This window comes from Prionailurus viverrinus, chromosome B1 (genome assembly GCF_022837055.1).
Source record: "Prionailurus viverrinus isolate Anna chromosome B1, UM_Priviv_1.0, whole genome shotgun sequence".
Taxonomy (NCBI): Eukaryota; Metazoa; Chordata; class Mammalia; order Carnivora; family Felidae; genus Prionailurus; species Prionailurus viverrinus.
In genome coordinates, this window is record NC_062564.1 from 163366175 (window position 1) to 163383427 (window position 17253).

The window sequence follows — 17253 nt, forward strand, 5'->3', positions numbered from 1 at the left end:
AGGGCTGTTTATGCAAGCAAGCTCCTCGGCCATCACCAGAGATGTCAGTCCGCAGAAGGGCTTAAGCTGACTGGTGGGACAAGCGAGACCCGGAAAAGTGTATTTCCAGAAAGGCAGTTTTTACATTTATAACCCTCTGGAGCACTTTGCAGGAGCACTTTGCCCTCTAATCCTTAGTTTCTTCATCTGCAAATAGGGGAATGATACCTGGAGGATTAGGTTGAGAATTAGATGAAATAATAGAGGTCGGGTAACTGGCTCAGGACCAGGCAATCAGCACTCAGTTGACGTTAGCAAAGACACCGCTGCTGCTGATGTTGACCGTGATGTTGAAGAGTAAGTAGAAGAAATCCTTCTTTAAACAACAGTCCTGAATCTTTAGAGTTAAAGGTCTTAACTAGTATCAGCCATAATCGTGCTCATTTTTTTTTTTCTTTGTCTACAAACCTTAGCGAATGTTCAGTCATAAGAGACACTGCCTATGGAAAAATCTTTGAAAGTTTTGGCAAGGCATCGGAACGACTCGGGATCGCTTGACATGCCCGATATCCATTTCGGTGCATACTTGTCTGCATAATTAAAAATAAAAAGATGCCCAGGGTTCTGAAGCCTGTCCAGGCAGTGGCCCCTGCCTGTTTAGGAATGGGCCCCAGCATGATGACCTGAAGGTGCGGTGACCCTGTGTTTATTTCCTTGTTGATTTCCCTTCCCTGGCTCCGAGCTCATTTTCCCATTGCCTGCAGGAAAATAACATCCAGGGGTGCGGTAGGACTGACTTGGCAGCTGTATAGGTGAACAAAAGGATCCTGGATTTAGCTAGAGCAGAAGGAAGCTCGAGGGAGCCTCAGCCCCATCCAGACCAGAACACATTTGTCACTGATGCTAATGAGTGCTGCTCCGGTCAGGGCTTCTCTCCCTGGAAGCTCCCCAGAGGCTGCTCTCAGGTTTATGGATCAGCATGAGACAAAGCCTTGAAAAGGGGGCAAGGGGTGAGCTGATTAATTCTGGGGCCAGTGGTTTGCATGCATGTCTGGAAGACAGGACACAGGAAAGAGAAAGAACATTTCCCTGGGCTACAACTGAGTCACAAAAGCTCAGCTCCCAAATGGACTGTCCCCTGAGGCCTCGCACAGCTGGGAACTGAGTCACGATGCAGCAAAGGTAAGAGGCCTGGTTCCTCCACCAGGTAACATCTCATGCAATTTGACAAACTTTGCCCCTGACTATCCCGGCCCAGCCTCCCCACCCCTACTCCTAACACACACACGCACACACACACACACACACACACACACACACACAGCAAGTTTTTGAGGAGAACCTAGAAGATAGAAATGTCTCATTATGTCTTTCTCAAGACACTCTAGAAAGGTCCTGAGGACATTTACTCTTTTAATATCTGATTTATTGATTTATTGATTTATTGTACTGGTCTTCATGGGGAAACTTCTTCCTTCACTTTCAAAAATAAAAGCTGCTTTTTTTATTTTATTTTTTCTGGCCAAACAGGTCAGTAAACACATAAACAATCCCACTAATGGTGACTGCATTTCTATGTTATTCTTCATCATTATTCAAAGCATATTCACATTTTTTTGGTTCCATTGCTATGGTAGAAATCGGCATTGTCATTGCAATTTGACCCATGAAGAGATTTAGATCCAGAGAAACTGTGACTTGCCTAGTAGCAAGTGGGTAGGTGAGTGACAGCACATTCTGTCTCTATTCCTGCCTCTTTGCAGTACTTTTTTTTTAATGTTTATTTATTTATTTTGAGAAATAGAGCCAGGGAAGGGAAGAGAGAGAGGGAGAGAGAGAATCCCAACAGGCTTTATGCCATCAGCTCAGAGCTGGATGTGGGTCTCGAACTCACCAACCCTGAGATCATGACATGAGCTGAAATCAAGAGTTGGACGCTCAACCAACTGAGCCACCCAGGACCCCTGGTGACTGTACTGTTTCAGCCAAATACCAGGCTATATTCTCTGCCACATACCCTGCAAGTGATCTGATGAGAGGACAGAATTTTAGCAATTGGAACTCCCTAGAAAATCCAGAAATGGAGTATCCAGCATAATATGCCACCTTGTTATTTATCCCTGTTTACATCCATCCCTAGGCATTGAATCCAGTTCACCAAATGTTGATCAACTACCTTCGAGGTGCCCAGCACGCCAAGGTCACATGATGGGGCACGGTGCAAACTCTGTGCCCAAGGAGTGCTGAAGGAGGGCCGCATGGGGGCTGAGGGCAGAGGTTGTATGTGAGAGGACTCTCCACAGGACGTGAACTTCACACTTGGGCTTGGTGTAAAGAGGGGCCTTGGATCGAGGGAGAGCATTTCAGATTGGCACAACTCTGCAGGGCAGGAATTGGCTCAGGGAACATTTACAGCAAGATGGTGGCAACAAAGCAGGGGTGAAGAGAGCATTCTGGGAATCAGACGTGAATCTTGGCTCCACCACCTACCGGCTCTATGCCCTGGGGTAATTCAGTGAACCCTTGTGACCTCAGTTTTCTGATATGCAAAATGGGAATAATGATCATACCTAGTCCACGGAGTTGTCTTAAGGTTTGCCATGGCAATTTTATGAGATAATGAAATAATGCATGTGAAGCCTTGGCGGGCACGCAAGTGCTCGATAAATACTATGGTGATTACCCCGCGCCTAGTTCCACGGGAGATGCTGGGGATGCAGATAAGAGTAGCTCCACTCTCAATCTGATCAAACATTGTGAATTCATTGTGTGCAACCAACTATCTGCAGTGCACTAAGTGCTCTGGGACCATGGGGGAGGGGTCGGAGGGGGGGTTGGGTGTGTGGTCTGTGCAGCCTATTGGGGGAAATGGGAGGAGGTTTCACAGTAGAGGCCCTATGTGTAGGGAGGTGGCATAGGACAGTGAAAAGCCCTGCACAGATGTGATTTTGGATCCCAGCTTCATCCTCAACCACATGCAAAGCACAAGTGTATTAATATGCTAGGGATGCCATAACAAAACACAATAGCCTAGGGGGCTTATACAACAGGAATTTATTTTCTCACAGTTTTGGAGGCTGAAAGTCCAAGATCAACGTGTTGACAGGTTTGGTTCTTTTGGGGCCACTCTTCTTGGCTTGCAGATGGCCACCTTCTTGCCGTGTCCTCATATGGTCATCCCTCTATGGGCGTGAACCCCTGGTGTCTCTCTGTGTGTCCAAGTTTCCTCTTCCTCTAAGTACCCCTGTCATACTGGACTAGGTCCCACACTAGCAGCCTTATTTTAACTTAATAGCCTCTTTAAAGGCTCTATCTCTAAATGCAGTCGTATTCTGAGATATTGGGGGATAGGGTTTCAACATGTGAATTTGGGGGGACCCAATTCGGCCCATAACAACGATCAGGTTACTAAACCTCTCTGAATCTGTACTTCCTCATCTTTAAAATGGGGACAGTACTTCCCAAGGAGAACCATTGTGAAGATTATAAAAAGGACACATAAAAGGGCGCTCTGGCCTACAGGAGGGGCCCAACAGGCTGTGGTTGTCACTATTAGCGCTTTGGGCCAAACCTCAAATGATGGTGGAATCTCTTGCACAATCCACATTCCAGATAAACCCTGAAAAACTGGCCTTTTCGTTATCCCATGGACTTTTTTTTTTTTTTTGGTATAGAATATTTTTTTTAAATATAATTTATCGTCACGTTGGCTGACATACAGCGTATACGATGTGCTCTTGGTTTTGGGGTAGATTCCCATGATTCATTGCTTACATACAACACTCAGTGCTCATCCCAACAAGTTCGTGGACCTCCTAAGATGACAAAGGAGCCCTCAGTGTTTCTACTTCTTCGTTCTGGCAGATGAGCCCGTCATCAGATAAGTCAAGTGGCCAGCATGATCAGCTCTGTAGATACCACAGGACTCCCTCCATTCATCACGAAACAAGAATACTTATCTCGTGCAACTGATCAGAGACCCAACTCGCAGCAGCCCTACCCTAATCCTGCTGCGGGAGCAGTTACTCCAAACTTCGTTCACCTCTGGGTGCCTGCAAAGTCTGGAAAACGTTATAATGCCAACCTAACATATTCACTACACGCAAATGTAGCTGCAGATACAGATGTAGAATACAGGTATATATGCATGTATGTATTTAGAAAAACCTCAAGCTTATAGAAAAGTTGTAGATATCGTAGAGTTGGAAGAAATTTGCAGTGTATTTTTCCCGAACCCTTTGAGAGTAAGCTACCAAAACAACGCCTCATCTTCCCCATAGGCTTTGGTGTGCATTGTCCATACACAAGGATGTCCCCCCCATAAACCACAAAGTCAGGAAATTAATGCTGATACATTCCTATGATCTAATCCTCAGACCCCAGTAAATTTTTGTCAGTTGCCATTTGATCCTCAGACCAACTCATTTTCAGAATCAAGCGTTGCATCCAGTTGTCTTCATCATTTTTGTAATGTTTATTTATTTACTTATTTGTTTATTGAGTGTTTGTTTATTTTTGAGAGGCAGAGAGACAGAGCGCAAGCAGCAGAGGGACAGAGAGGGAGACACGGAATCTGAAGCAGGTTCCAGGCTCTGAGCTGTCAGCACAGAGCTCAACATAGGGCTTGAATCCACAAACTGTGAGATCATGACCTGAGCTGAACGAAGTTGGATGCTTAGCTGACTAAGCCACCCAGGCATCCCAATATTTATATATTTTTGAGAGAGAGAGAGAGAAATAGAGCAGAGAAGAGGCAGAGAGAGAGAGAGAGAGAGGATCCAAAGCAGGCTCCATGATGACAGCAGAGAGCCTGATGCAGGGCTCGAACTCACGAACCATGAGGTCATGACCTGAGCCGAAGTTGACGCTTAACCCACCGAGCCACCTAGGCATCCCTGTTTGCATCTTTTTAGTCCACTCCAATAGCAAACTTTCATCACTTTCCCCCACTTTCATGACCTTGACACTTTTTAAAAATGCAGGCCAGTCGTTCTGTAGAATGTTCCTCAATTTGGGTTTGTCTGAGTTTCCTTGTGCTTTCATTCAAGTTTTACAACCTTGGCAAAAAAATGTCACAGAGATGATGCTGTGTTCCTCCCTTGTCATCCGATCGGATGGCAGATGATTTTAAATGTCACTGGGATTGCTATATGATATCCCAGTGTCATAAAGACACGACTGCCAGGGCTCTCTGCTCTAAAGTTACTCTTCTTCCTTCTTTAATTCATAAGTTTCCTGTAGAAAAGTAGTTTGAAGTTACCTAACTGTCTCCTTCTTAATCGAACATGCCAACAATCCCTTTTGATATGTTCCCATATCCTCTGAGCCCTTCTGACTTCCTAGTGCAATGAGATGTTCCAGCCTTAAAATCAGCTCTCTCTCCAAGGAACTCTAGTTCCTTTCAGTAGAGAATTATTTAGAATCCAAAGCCTGACTGCTAGATGTGTTCATCGTGAATTGGAGTGTTGCTGTTCTCAGATTCTCTCGATGGACAGAGCTAGGACCCGGGTGTGTGTTTCTATATTGACCTATATGCACTGAAAATTGTAAATTCACATGGTTACTTCCAATTCCAATCCAACACTCCGGGGTTTATTCCAGTTATCTCCCTTTCTACATTTTATATTTGTAAGTCTCTTTACCACTAGTTCGAGCTGGCTCCCATTAGCCTTAATACATTCAATCAGTCCCCTGATTGGAACCAACTCCCATCACGACCACTGCCCGCTTCTCCATGCAGATGCCTGCCTCACCTTGCGTGGATTCTAGAGTTCTGTGTCAAGCTGCCCTCCCTAGGGTGACCTTCCTCTGCTCATCTAGGCTCTGGCATCCGTTCTAGGCAGCCCTTCTATGTGGCTAGCCCCCTCACTCCCTGGAGGTGCTGATGCCCTGTCTGGGCCACCATATCTCCTCTCCCTGCTGTATGGGTAACTACCTTACTTGGCCCTGTATCATAGATTTTTAAAATTTTTTTTTAATGTTTATCTATTTTTGAGAGAGAGAGAGAGATACAGAGCACAAGCTGGGGAGGGGCAGAGAGAGAGGGGGACACAGGGTCTGAAGCAGGCTCTAGGCTCTGAGCCGTTAGCACAGAGCCTGCTGTGGGGCTCAGACTCATGAACGTGAGATCATGACCTGAGCCGAAGTCAGATGACCTGAACCACCCAGGTATCCCACCCCGTCTCATGGCTTTAAAGACTGAATTATTGGGGCGCCTGGGTGGCGCAATCGGTTGGGCGTCCGACTTCAGCCAGGTCACGATCTCGCGGTCCGGGAGTTCGAGCCCCGCGTCGGGCTCTGGGCTGATGGCTCGGAGCCTGGAGCCTGTTTCCGATTCTGTGTCTCCCTCTCTCTCTGCCCCTCGCCTGTTCATGCTCTGTCTCTCTCTGTCCCAAAAATAAATAAACGTTGAAAAAAAAATTAAAAAAAAAATAAAGACTGAATTATTTAGGGAGAGAAAGGGAAGGAGAGAAGACATTCATTCAATTTTTGACATTTCTGAGAAACTCAGAAGTTGCTCTGTGTCCCAGGATGCTCATTTGCGCACATATATTTGTTGTTGCTCTTTGATTTGTGGGGAGCAGAGCAGCCTCCTCCACACAGATAGGACACACATCCCCAGTATCAGGCCTAAGGGACTAAGGTTCCCACCATTGATCCAATTCCATTCAATATTGCTCTGATTTACGTGGACGTCAGCTAGGGCACTAACAACATTTCCAGGGTGAAAACTATTTGGGCAATCACTGCTCCTTTTCCTCCTCAAATCCCATCCTAGGCTCTTCCTCACTTAGTTCCTCAAAACTAAATGTTTCAGTGCTTACTGCATACCAGGTACTTGGCTGGGTTGGGACATAGAGCTTTGAACCTTGGTGTCCACCTTCAAGAAACTCTCAAGGCCTCTGTGGGAAGCAGACATGAGTGAGACAGTTACATTTCCCTGTGGCTGGGTGTAGTGTTAGCTGTCTCAGCAGCCTGCCAGGGGAGGGCCACCAACCCAGCTGGGACAGCAGAAAGCAGATACCCAGGGGAATCCCGACCTGGCAAGGGGAGGAGGGCTGGGGTGGAAAGCAGAGGGATCCGTGTGCGAAGGGCTAGACGCAAGGGCGGGGTGGGAAAGACAGGTGCAGGCTGCTGGAGGGAGGCCACCTGACAATACAGCTGGAGTTTTCTTTTGAGGACAAGAGGCTCTGCATCCAGATGTTCTGGGTTCAAACCCTGGCTCTCCCAGTAACAAGCTGTGCGATCTTAGGCAAGCTACTGTTCTGTGCTTCAGTTTCCTTGACTGTAAACCTGGAGATGACAATAGTCCTGACCTCACAAAATTGGAATAAGGATTAAATTAGTTCTTTTACGTAGTACATAGAAAACTGCACAGCATATATGAAGTATCTAATAAATATCAGATATTATTATTTCCCAAGAGGTGGATCAAAAAGGGATTAAGGCATTGGCAAGGCAGAGGCACCAAAAAAAACATCATTAATTAAAACAGATAAATTCAAAAGAATGGATTTGGGCATTTCAACAGAAACTCTGAAGTCGTTCCCTTGAGAAAAATCAGGACTTCCATGCACTTCTATGAGCATGTTTTATTTATGGCTTACTGTTGTTTTTCTTTTGACATATTTTGGGGGATAGGAGTCCACTGTAATCTTCTCATTGCTTTGGCCTCTGTAGGTCCCAATGTTACAAAAGAGACATGCTGTGGAAACCTCTTTTCTGTTGGTTTGCCAGGCATGGAGATCCATTAGGAGTGGCCATTGTACACACCCACTGAGTTCTAGGACCATAGTATTGGTTATGATTGTTCTGACACCAGCACCAACCAAGGCTACCCCACAGCTGAAGGGAGGCCATCTTAAAATTCAGTTAGTGCTAAAGCATTTCTAGAGTAGAGAGTGGAGGCGGGGGTGGGGGAGGACATTCTTGAAATCCATCCTAAAAGTCTTGTTGAGATAGGACGTGGCAGCCTTTCAGAAGTGACCTGCTAGGACTCTTGTCATTGGAGCTGTCCTTCCCCATGGCACACATTGCCTGAGAGCCAGGGGAACCAGAAATACAAGCTCAGAAGTGCACAGGGTGCCTCAAAATTTAAAACTTCTCTGCATCAGACACAACACGGTGAAGTGCAACCCGCGGGATGGGAGCAAATGTTCGCAAGCCATATCTCAGGGATTCATATCCAGAATATATAAAGAACTCCTACACGTCAACAGTACAACACAGACAACCCCGTTGAAAACTGAACAAAACAGACCCTTGTTCAAAGAAGATACACGGATGGAAATAAGCACATGAAAAGATGCTCAAAGTCAGTAATCATCAGGGAGATGCAAATCTCAGCCACAGTGAACTACTACCTCACACCCACGAGGGTGACCGCTATAAAAAAAAAAAAAACCAAAACGGGAAAATTAAAGAAAAAACCCAAACCCGCAAAATAACAAGTGTCGGTAAGAACTCTCGTGCACTGTTGCTAGAAATGTTGGCTGGTACAGCTGCCATGGAAAACAGTGTGGCGATTCCTCAAAAAGTTGCACAGAGAATTATCACATGATCCAGCAATTCCACTTCTGGGTCTACACTCCAAAGAGCTGAAAGCAGGGACTCAAAGAGATATCTGTACACGCACCTTCACAGAAGCACTATTCACAATAGCCCAGGGCCCAAAGAAAGTCGGAAGCCCACGAACGGATGAATAAACAAAGTGTGGTGTATACATGCAACGAAACACCACTCAGCCTTCAAAAGGAAGGAAATTCTGACACATGCTGCAGCACGGATGAACCTTGAGGACGTGATGTTAAGTAAAAGAAGCCACAAGACACATACTGTGTAATCCCACTTACGTGAGTAGCCAGGGGCTGGGAGGAGGGGCAGTGGGGAGTCACTGTGTAATGGGCACAGCTTCGAGTTGGGGAGACGAAAAGAGTTCTGGAGGTGGAGGGTGGTGATGACTGCACAACAGGGCAAAGTATACAACGATGCACATTACACCACCGAGCTGTGTACTTTAAAGCAGTTAAAATGGTGACTTTATTTTTTTTTAATTTTTTTTAACGTGTATTTATTTTTGAGACAGAGAGGGACAGAGCATGAACGGGGGAGGGTCAGAGAGAGAGGGAGACACAGATTCCGAAACAGGCTCCAGGCTCTGAGCGGTCAGCACAGAGCCCGACGCGGGGCTTGAACTCACGGCCCGCGAGATCGTGACCTGAGCCGAAGTCAGAGGCTTAACCAACTGAGCCACCCAGGCACCCCAATGGTAACTTTATATTTTTGGTATTTACCACATTTAAAACTAGTGATTGAGAAATGCCAATCAAGCCGGGCTGCTTCCCCCCCCCCCCCCCCCTTAGGCAGTTCATTCTGGAAAAAAATGGTTAGGAGAACTGTGGAAGGAAAAGAATTCTTTAATTTATAGACCAATGTTTCACATCTCAGAGTTTCCTAAGAAATGTCAGTGACGCAAACTTTAATACCCGTATTTTATTTTCAAGTTCTTCTCTGGGCAAAGAAAGAAAGAAATATTGGCCAGATCTCAGTCACCTCAAAGACTTGCTGAGAGACTCTTTGCCATGTCGCAACCTACCAGTCTTCCAATGATGTAAGGAGATCGCTTCCCAAAACAAAGAAGATCAGCATCATTTTGCAGCTACAGACGTGAAAGGGACGCTATACAATATGATGATTGCTCAGTGGTCTCTGGGTGCTGCTAAAACATTTAAAGCTTGCAATTCTTGCCCGGCCGTAGACGAGCCAAAGGTGCCCTGTAAGAGGGCTTTGAAAGACATTCACCCTGATGTCTCAGGCTGGTTCCCTCTGCACTGCAAGGTACAGAAACAGACCCAGCGTGAGGCTGACTCTGAAGTTGAGGGCGCTGTGTCGGGGGAAGTATCCGCCTAACTTTCCTGAGCACCCGACCGGAGGGCCAGCTCCGACTCCCAGAGCGAGTCCTGCCTTCTAACGCTTCCTCCACCTCTAACCTTGCAGGTTTGCTTCACCTCTGTGGGGCCTTAATGCACTTACGCCAAACTGGAAAAATGACGAAACGCCAATGGGCCACGGTGCGTTTGGCCACACTGGTCCCACGTTTCTATCTGCCAATTCACTCACTCAGCAAAGTACAGTGGGGGTGAGAATTCTGTGTCAGGTGCTCTTGTGGGTGCTGGGATGTAGCAGAGGTGAGGCAGCCTGTGCTTAAGTCAACAGATCAATAGGATCATTACAGAAAATGATAAAGGCTACAAATAAAGCAGGGTCGGAGGATAGAGACTGATGGTGGCGAGTGGGGACAATGCTATCTTTGTAGAATGTCCCAGTTTGCCACAGGCCACACCGTGCTGTATTGCGCCACTCACCACAGTCATCTTCTGCCACCTTCTTGGCAGTTGGGGGCATCTGAGGTTGTGGGCTCTGCAATAAAATGGGGGAAAATATCATCAAGAATTTAAATTAGGGGCAGGGGAAATACAAATAAGAATAGGATGACAAGGCCCAAAGAAATAGGAAGCAGGTATGGATGCCACACGAGCCCACATGATTGGTACAGTTGAGCATCAGATTTAACGCTGAGCTTCCTGGAACTCAGAGCCAAGGGAGATATATTCAATGACATCATTCTCATTTTCAGAAAGACAGAGAAATATTCCTTTCTGGGTACAAAACCTTTGTCACCTGAACTTGGAATAGAAGTCGATCATGTTAGGCTTTCTAAAGGGACCTCTGAGTGATAAAGTAAGCCACAGTCTCACCAACACAGGCACAAAGTTAGGGTATTTTCCACCGTTTCAGCCATTCATCCAAAACACAATTATGAAGGCACTAACATAAGCACGAGAGATGCAAAAATGCCTGTTTGTTTTTGTTTTGCCTTAGTGTCCACAGATAACGGACAAGGGCATACCTCCTCTAAACTAAACTCAATGAAGGTTGTTGTAGGAGAGGTCAGGCCAATGCCACGCAGACCCCTTGTTCTGGCTGATCTCAATTCACAGAGTGTTCAGCAGAGTGGGCAGAATGCCTGTCACTCAAACTGTCTTCCTTCCATAAATCTATCTTCTCTCAGCTGGTGAGACAGAATTAACAGCTCTTCGGGACGTTTCTACTCTTATTACTAAAGGGCAGTTTCTGTGGCCTTTTCGACCTTTTGATGGAAGTAAAATCTCCTTCCCTTTTCTGCGATAGCCCGGTGGGGAAACATGGATGGTTATGCACACTGACTCCTTAATGCGGAGAACAGCCCGTCTAAGGGAAGAAAATTCCAAAATCCATTTGCTCTCTGCACAAGAAGACCCTGCCACATTCCTGGGCTGGCAGGAGATCTAGCCTGTTTTCTGGAATGTTCCTAGGGAGCTTTTTCATGGCGCTGGGGTCCAAAGTCTTATTAGAGTTCCCTTGCCAAAGGAGGCCAAGGGCTTCTTTGTGTTAGCTCCACTGTGAATCCCCAAGAGCAGAAGCTATCTGTACCTTTAAATGCGTCTCCTGCCCGGTGAGAAAACACACAGGCAGAAATGCAGTTGAGTCAAATCTTCTGTCCTTATTTTTTGGCCCAGATGCCGCCTGGCGGAGTCCTTATCACCTGGATTATCTCTTGGCTCACTGGTGATTTTGTGGGCTCACTCTCCCGCACTTGGCAAAGAATCGGGGTGTTGTCTGAGGGCCAGAACCAAAACATTACTTCTCCCCCCACTCTTTTGAAAACCAAGAAGAGCGTTTTGACTGCCGGTTGTAATCCTTACCCAGACTTCCTCCACTCCATTACCACACCTTTCTGTTACTCTGATTAAATATCCCTTTTGAGCCAACCTCACAGAACTGGTTCTCTGGGTTTGCAACAATGACCTTCCAGAAACACCCTGAGCTCAGTCTGGCACGAGCCTCACAGCCTCTGCTTGGCCGTCTGGCAATGAAGCCCTCTGGTGCTGAAGAAACCGACCCTACCTGAGATGTTATCTAAGTCACTGGACATGGGGCCCTGCTCCGTCCTGGGACGGGAGAGCCCTAGAGTTCCCAAGGACTTGCTGTGTGAGTCCCAGTTAGCGCTGTGTTTTCTGACAAAGCTCATTGTGTAAATTTCTTTGCACGGACTGTAAACAAATATACACACATTCACAAATACCTCAATATATGACACAGTTTTAACTCAACTCCCTTGTCATTCATTTCTGTCATCACTGAAATGAAGCACAAAACACAGTGAGTTCAACATATCCATCAGGTTTTGTTTCTGAGGGGCGAGGGTTATCATTAAGGCTTTTAGAGGCAATGTCTTTTCGCAGACTAATGAAAACTTGTCACCAACTGGCACTGAGTGGTTAGGAAAGACACCTGACAAGGGGCTCTGTGTCCATCTGGGGCTCAGTTCATGAAGGAATAATAATCACAGCCACTTTGGGCCAGCCACTGTCAAACCCTACATGGCTTGGCTTGTTTCATAATTCTAAAAAATACTAAGGGTCTTCCATTTTTCAGGTGGAGACACTGAGGTTTAGAGAGATTAGGTAGATTTCCCAGTCACCATGCAGGAGGATGGGGCTTAAAAGCAGAACTCCTGGAAGGAGAAGAGAAGGGAGAGAAAGGCCGTGAGAGCATGAGAGGCCTTGGGCAACCTGTTCCTCCCATCCCCTCACGCTTCCGGACCAAAGCTCTACGTGGGTATTGCAGCACTCATCTGCTTAATGAACAAAGAACCGCTTTCCCAGAACCTGTGTCAGTTGTTTCCTCTGTCCATTCTGGTGGACACCTGGGGAAATCATCAAGATCAAGGTTTCTCAGCCTCACCGACACTGACATTTGGGGCCGGATAATTCTTGGTCGTGGGGAGCTGTCTTGTGCACTGTAGGATCGACAGCGGCATCCCTGGCTTCAACCCCCCGAAGGCCAGTAATAGCTCCCAAGTTCTGACCGTCAACGATGTCTGCAAATGACTCCAGAAGTTCCCTGGAGGCCAAGACCACCCCCTACGGAGAACCACGGCACTAGGTGCAACCAGCCGTGAAAGGAGATTGAGGTTCCTCAGAAATGATGGTGAACAGGCCCAGAGGGCGGGAGCTTCTGTGTGCATGCCTGGGAGGTCTCTGGGATCCTTCGAGTGAAGCACGCCGCTCATAGCACAGTTCTGACTCAAACGAAGTGGGAAAGGCCAAGACTCTACCAGCCCAAAGGAAGCCTTTGGTCCCAAAGGCTCTCAAGTGGGTTGAGCAAGGGGTCCCTCCAAAGGGCCCTAAAGGGCCATGATTGGCCTCCCCCATGTTACCATCATGGCAGGAAATGGTTGTATACCTGGGAAATGGTACTTTCTTATAGAGCCATGTCTGTAGCATTCATTTAGCCCCAAGCATAAGCGGGATATACCGAGGTGTATCAGAAGTCCTCCAACCTGGTGCTGGTCTTGTGTGGCCTATCATAAGATGGCCAGTGGCCAGGAGAGCCCTTTATCTCAGTCCCCACATCAGGCCTCAAATGTAAAATCTTGACATCAGGGTCACCTGGGTGGGTGGCTCTGTTGGTTGAGTGTCCGACTTCGGCTCAGGTCATGATGCCACAGTTCGCGAGTACAAGCCCCACATTGGGCTTGCCTCTGTCAGCCCAGAGCCTCCTTTGGATCCTTTGTGCCCCTCTCTCTGCCCCTGCCCTGCTTGCTCTCTCTCTCTCAAAAATAAATAAACATTAAAAACCTTTTTTTAAAAAATCTTGACATCATCTCCAGGGTTATGCTGAATTTTCACATATGGTCAAAAGCACTAATGTGTTCAATATATACATTTAAAATATACCATGCTTTTCATATGTCTATTTTGAAATTTCCTTCATTTTTAATATCCCAAGAGCCTCCAAAAGTAGATGTGGCCTAGGCCTGTCTGGATTTCTGGCAAGACCTGCTTTCATCATTATAAGGCAGAATACGCATGTAAAGAGTATTATCTCTAGGGGCTAGAAGGCCCTGAGCCCCCAAATTGTTCCCCACATGCTCTGATTAGTGCTGAAAATTCTATGAAACTTTTCTTTGCAGTGTCTTACATTCCAGGATAATTCTTGAAATAAAAAATATCCCTGGGAAAAATCGTATAATGACCTCTCCAAACGCAATCATGAGAAAACAGACAAGCCAATTTAAGCAAGGCTCAAAAGATTTGAACAGTCACTTAGCCAAGAGAAGATATGCAGATAACAAGTAAATACATGGAAAAGAAGCTCAACATCATTAGTCATTAGGAAAAAGCAAATTAAAACCAGAATGAGATATCATTTCGTATCTATTAGAATGGCTTAGCCTTAAAAAAGACTGACCGTAGCAAATGTTGGTAAGGGTATGTAGGAATCGGGACTGCTAATGGGATGGTAAAATGGTACAACCACTTTGGAAAACACGTTGGCAGTTTCATAAAAAGATAAGTGTAGGGGTGTCTGGGCGACTTAGTCGGTTAAGTGTCCAACTCTTGGTTTTGGCTCGGGTCATGATCTTGCGGTTTGTGAGTTCGAGCCCCGCGTTGGGCTCTGCACTGACAGTGCAAAGACTTTTTGGGATTCTCCCTCTCCCCCACTCCTCCTTGCCCCTCCCCCACTCACGCTCTCTCGCTCTCACAATAAACTTAAAAAAAAATGCTTCAAAAACTTTTAAAAAATTTAGATGTCCACCTACCATTCGATCCAGCCATTGCGCCCTCAAACATTTACCCAAGAGACATGAAAGCTTATACCCATACAAAGATGTGTGCACATACCTTCCTAGTAGTTCTTTTTGTAATTGGCCCAAACTAGAAACAACCCAAATGCCCATCAACAGGTGCATGAAGAGACAGGCAGTGGTACGTCCATCCAGTGGAATGCCATCCAGCAGTAAAAACAAATGAGCTGTTGATACACACAACATAAATGAATCTCAAAATTATCGAGGCTGAGTGGGAAAGGCCTGACAAAACAGAATACATACTGCCCGACTCCACCTGCATAGAATTCTAGAAAAGGCAACGAATCTATAGTTACAGACAGCAGATCCAGGCTTGCCTGGGGACGGAGATGGAGGGGGAAGTGAGAGGGAGAGATTACCAAGGGGCACGAGGAACCCTCTGGGGGTGATGGACGCGTCCATTAGCTCAGTTGTGGTGATGATTTGTATGGCCGTCTCATCTCCAGACGCCAAAATTGATCAGACTGGATACACGAAATATGGGCATTAGGAAGGAGCCCTGGAGTTAGGGAGCTGTGTGGGGCACCGAGGCACGGTCATCGGTTAGACGCACTTAGGTGGTTTCTCCACTTGCTTCTCATTGGCCTGAGCACAGAGGTTGTAGTCATTGATCTTCAGCACTGCCTGGATGGTGTTACTGGAGTGAAGTGTGAGAAACTCCTAACGCAGCAGCTTATGGGTGGGTGAAGCCCAGCGTGGCACCCTCTCGCACAGCCTGAAGGGCACCTCTTATCTGGGTAAGCCCTCTTGGAGCCAGAAGAGATTAGACCAAAATACACTGGATATAATCGCATGGCAAAATCCCTTCTTCTTAGAGAGCAGAGAAGAGAGAGTGCCTCCCCACCCAGAACCGAGAAAGCGACGGAGCGGCTTGGATCCCCTCCAGTGTATTCAGGCCAAAAAACTGAGCAGGATCCCAGTGTGCATTGAGGCAATCAACTGTGCGCGCACACACAGCAACAGCGGCCCCCCAAGCGAGCCGCCTCCGAGGCCGGGGTCTGCAGGTGCAACTCCAGTTAGAGCAGCCGGCCTTCCAGCACCTTTTCATATCGAACAACGGCTGGGCCTCAGCCCCCGCCAGGGATTGAGGAAGGCCCCGGAAGGACTGCCGACCAGAGACTGGGGAAAACAAAGACCGTCTGAATAAAGGCAGCTCATGCGAGTCAGACCTGAAACCCTAGCTTCATTTCTGAAACCTCTTGTGAGAATCAGCCAATGCACACTTTTGTGGAGAATCAGCCACTGTCCACAAGGACACAAACTGTCGTCCAAGGTCATCCACTTCCTCCGTAAGTTAATGTGAGGAGTTCTGTTTTGCAGACCAGCCAGGCGCAGTGTTTCCATAATGGCACCGTCTCCTTGGTCGCTCCCAAGGTTGACAACAGCTCCCCCTAAATGCACGGATTTTTCAGGACGACAGATGCAAGGTGGTCCCTCTGTAACTGGTGGCTCTTTATCATTTATATTACATCAAGGCTTAAAACAAAAGACTCGGACTCTTAATTTTAGCAAGGAGGTGTGCCTTCAACCTGCTTGCCAATACCCTATCTTCAGCAGAAAAACACTAAGATCACAGACTCATTTTCTCCACCCCCCTCTTCCTCCTCCCCTTCCACCCCCCTCCTCCTCGTCTCCCTCCTCAGGTTTCTTTTATTGACTTTTTAAAGAGGAGGCTAGAAAGGTCGAGAAGCTTATACAGAGTTCTGTGTTCCTCTAGAATCAAGTGAGCTTATTCCACAGCCAAGGAAACACTCCGAGGACAAGGAAATCCTGCAGGCATCACCCCCTGGGGGGGGCTTCCTGGGCTGCTCTGCCCCCCACCACCACCCTCTGTCTGGGGCTGCCTCCTCCCCTTCCTGACAGTCTTTATGGTTTGTAATACAAAGCTCTAAAGAAGTGCCAACAATTAGAAATGTTAACAAAAGAATGTTAAAAACCCCTATCTTCTCACCACCGCTGTCATACTATTGTTCTGTGTTTCCCTCCAGATCTTGTCATTGGGCATCCTGTTTTTTTTTTTTAAGTGTTTATTTATGTATTTTGAAAGAGACACATGCTCCATGAGCATGAGTAGGGGAGGGGCAGAGAGAGAGGGAGAGAAGGAGAATCAATCCCAAGCAGGCTCTGCACTGTCAGCACAGAGTCCGATGCAGGGCTTGAACCCACGAACCGTGAGATTGTGACCTGACCCAAAATCGAGAGCTGGATGCTTACCCATCTGAGTCACCCAAGCACCCCGGGCATACTTTTTTGCCTACTTAATATGTGTGTGTGTATTTACATATATGCATTTATGTGTGTGTATGTATATGTATATATATGCCTGTACATATACAGATACATATATATATGTGTATATACACACACATAAATGCATATATATAAAACTCCTGATTATTCCTGTAACTTGACTTCTCCACGGGACTCGCGGCCATGAGATGTGAATAGTGGGAAAGTCAGCAAGAGAAGAAATAGTCCTACTGACGGTTTAACATGCAAAACAGTCAATTCCCATTAGTGAATACTAAGCACTCACAGGGGAAATACAGAGTTAGGTCCCTGTGAGCCTCTGGTTGAAA

General features: G+C 46.7%; 1 protein-coding gene across 1 annotated transcript in view; it reads left to right on the forward strand.

Moving 5' to 3' along the window:
* The first annotated feature begins 905 nt into the window (after positions 1-905).
* Positions 906-17253, forward strand: part of LNX1 (ligand of numb-protein X 1) — a 183124-nt gene continuing 166776 nt past the window's right edge. The window contains exon 1 of the mRNA XM_047854865.1: positions 906-1161. The gene's annotated coding sequence lies outside the window, so the exon portion shown is untranslated. The remainder of the gene's footprint in view (positions 1162-17253) is intronic.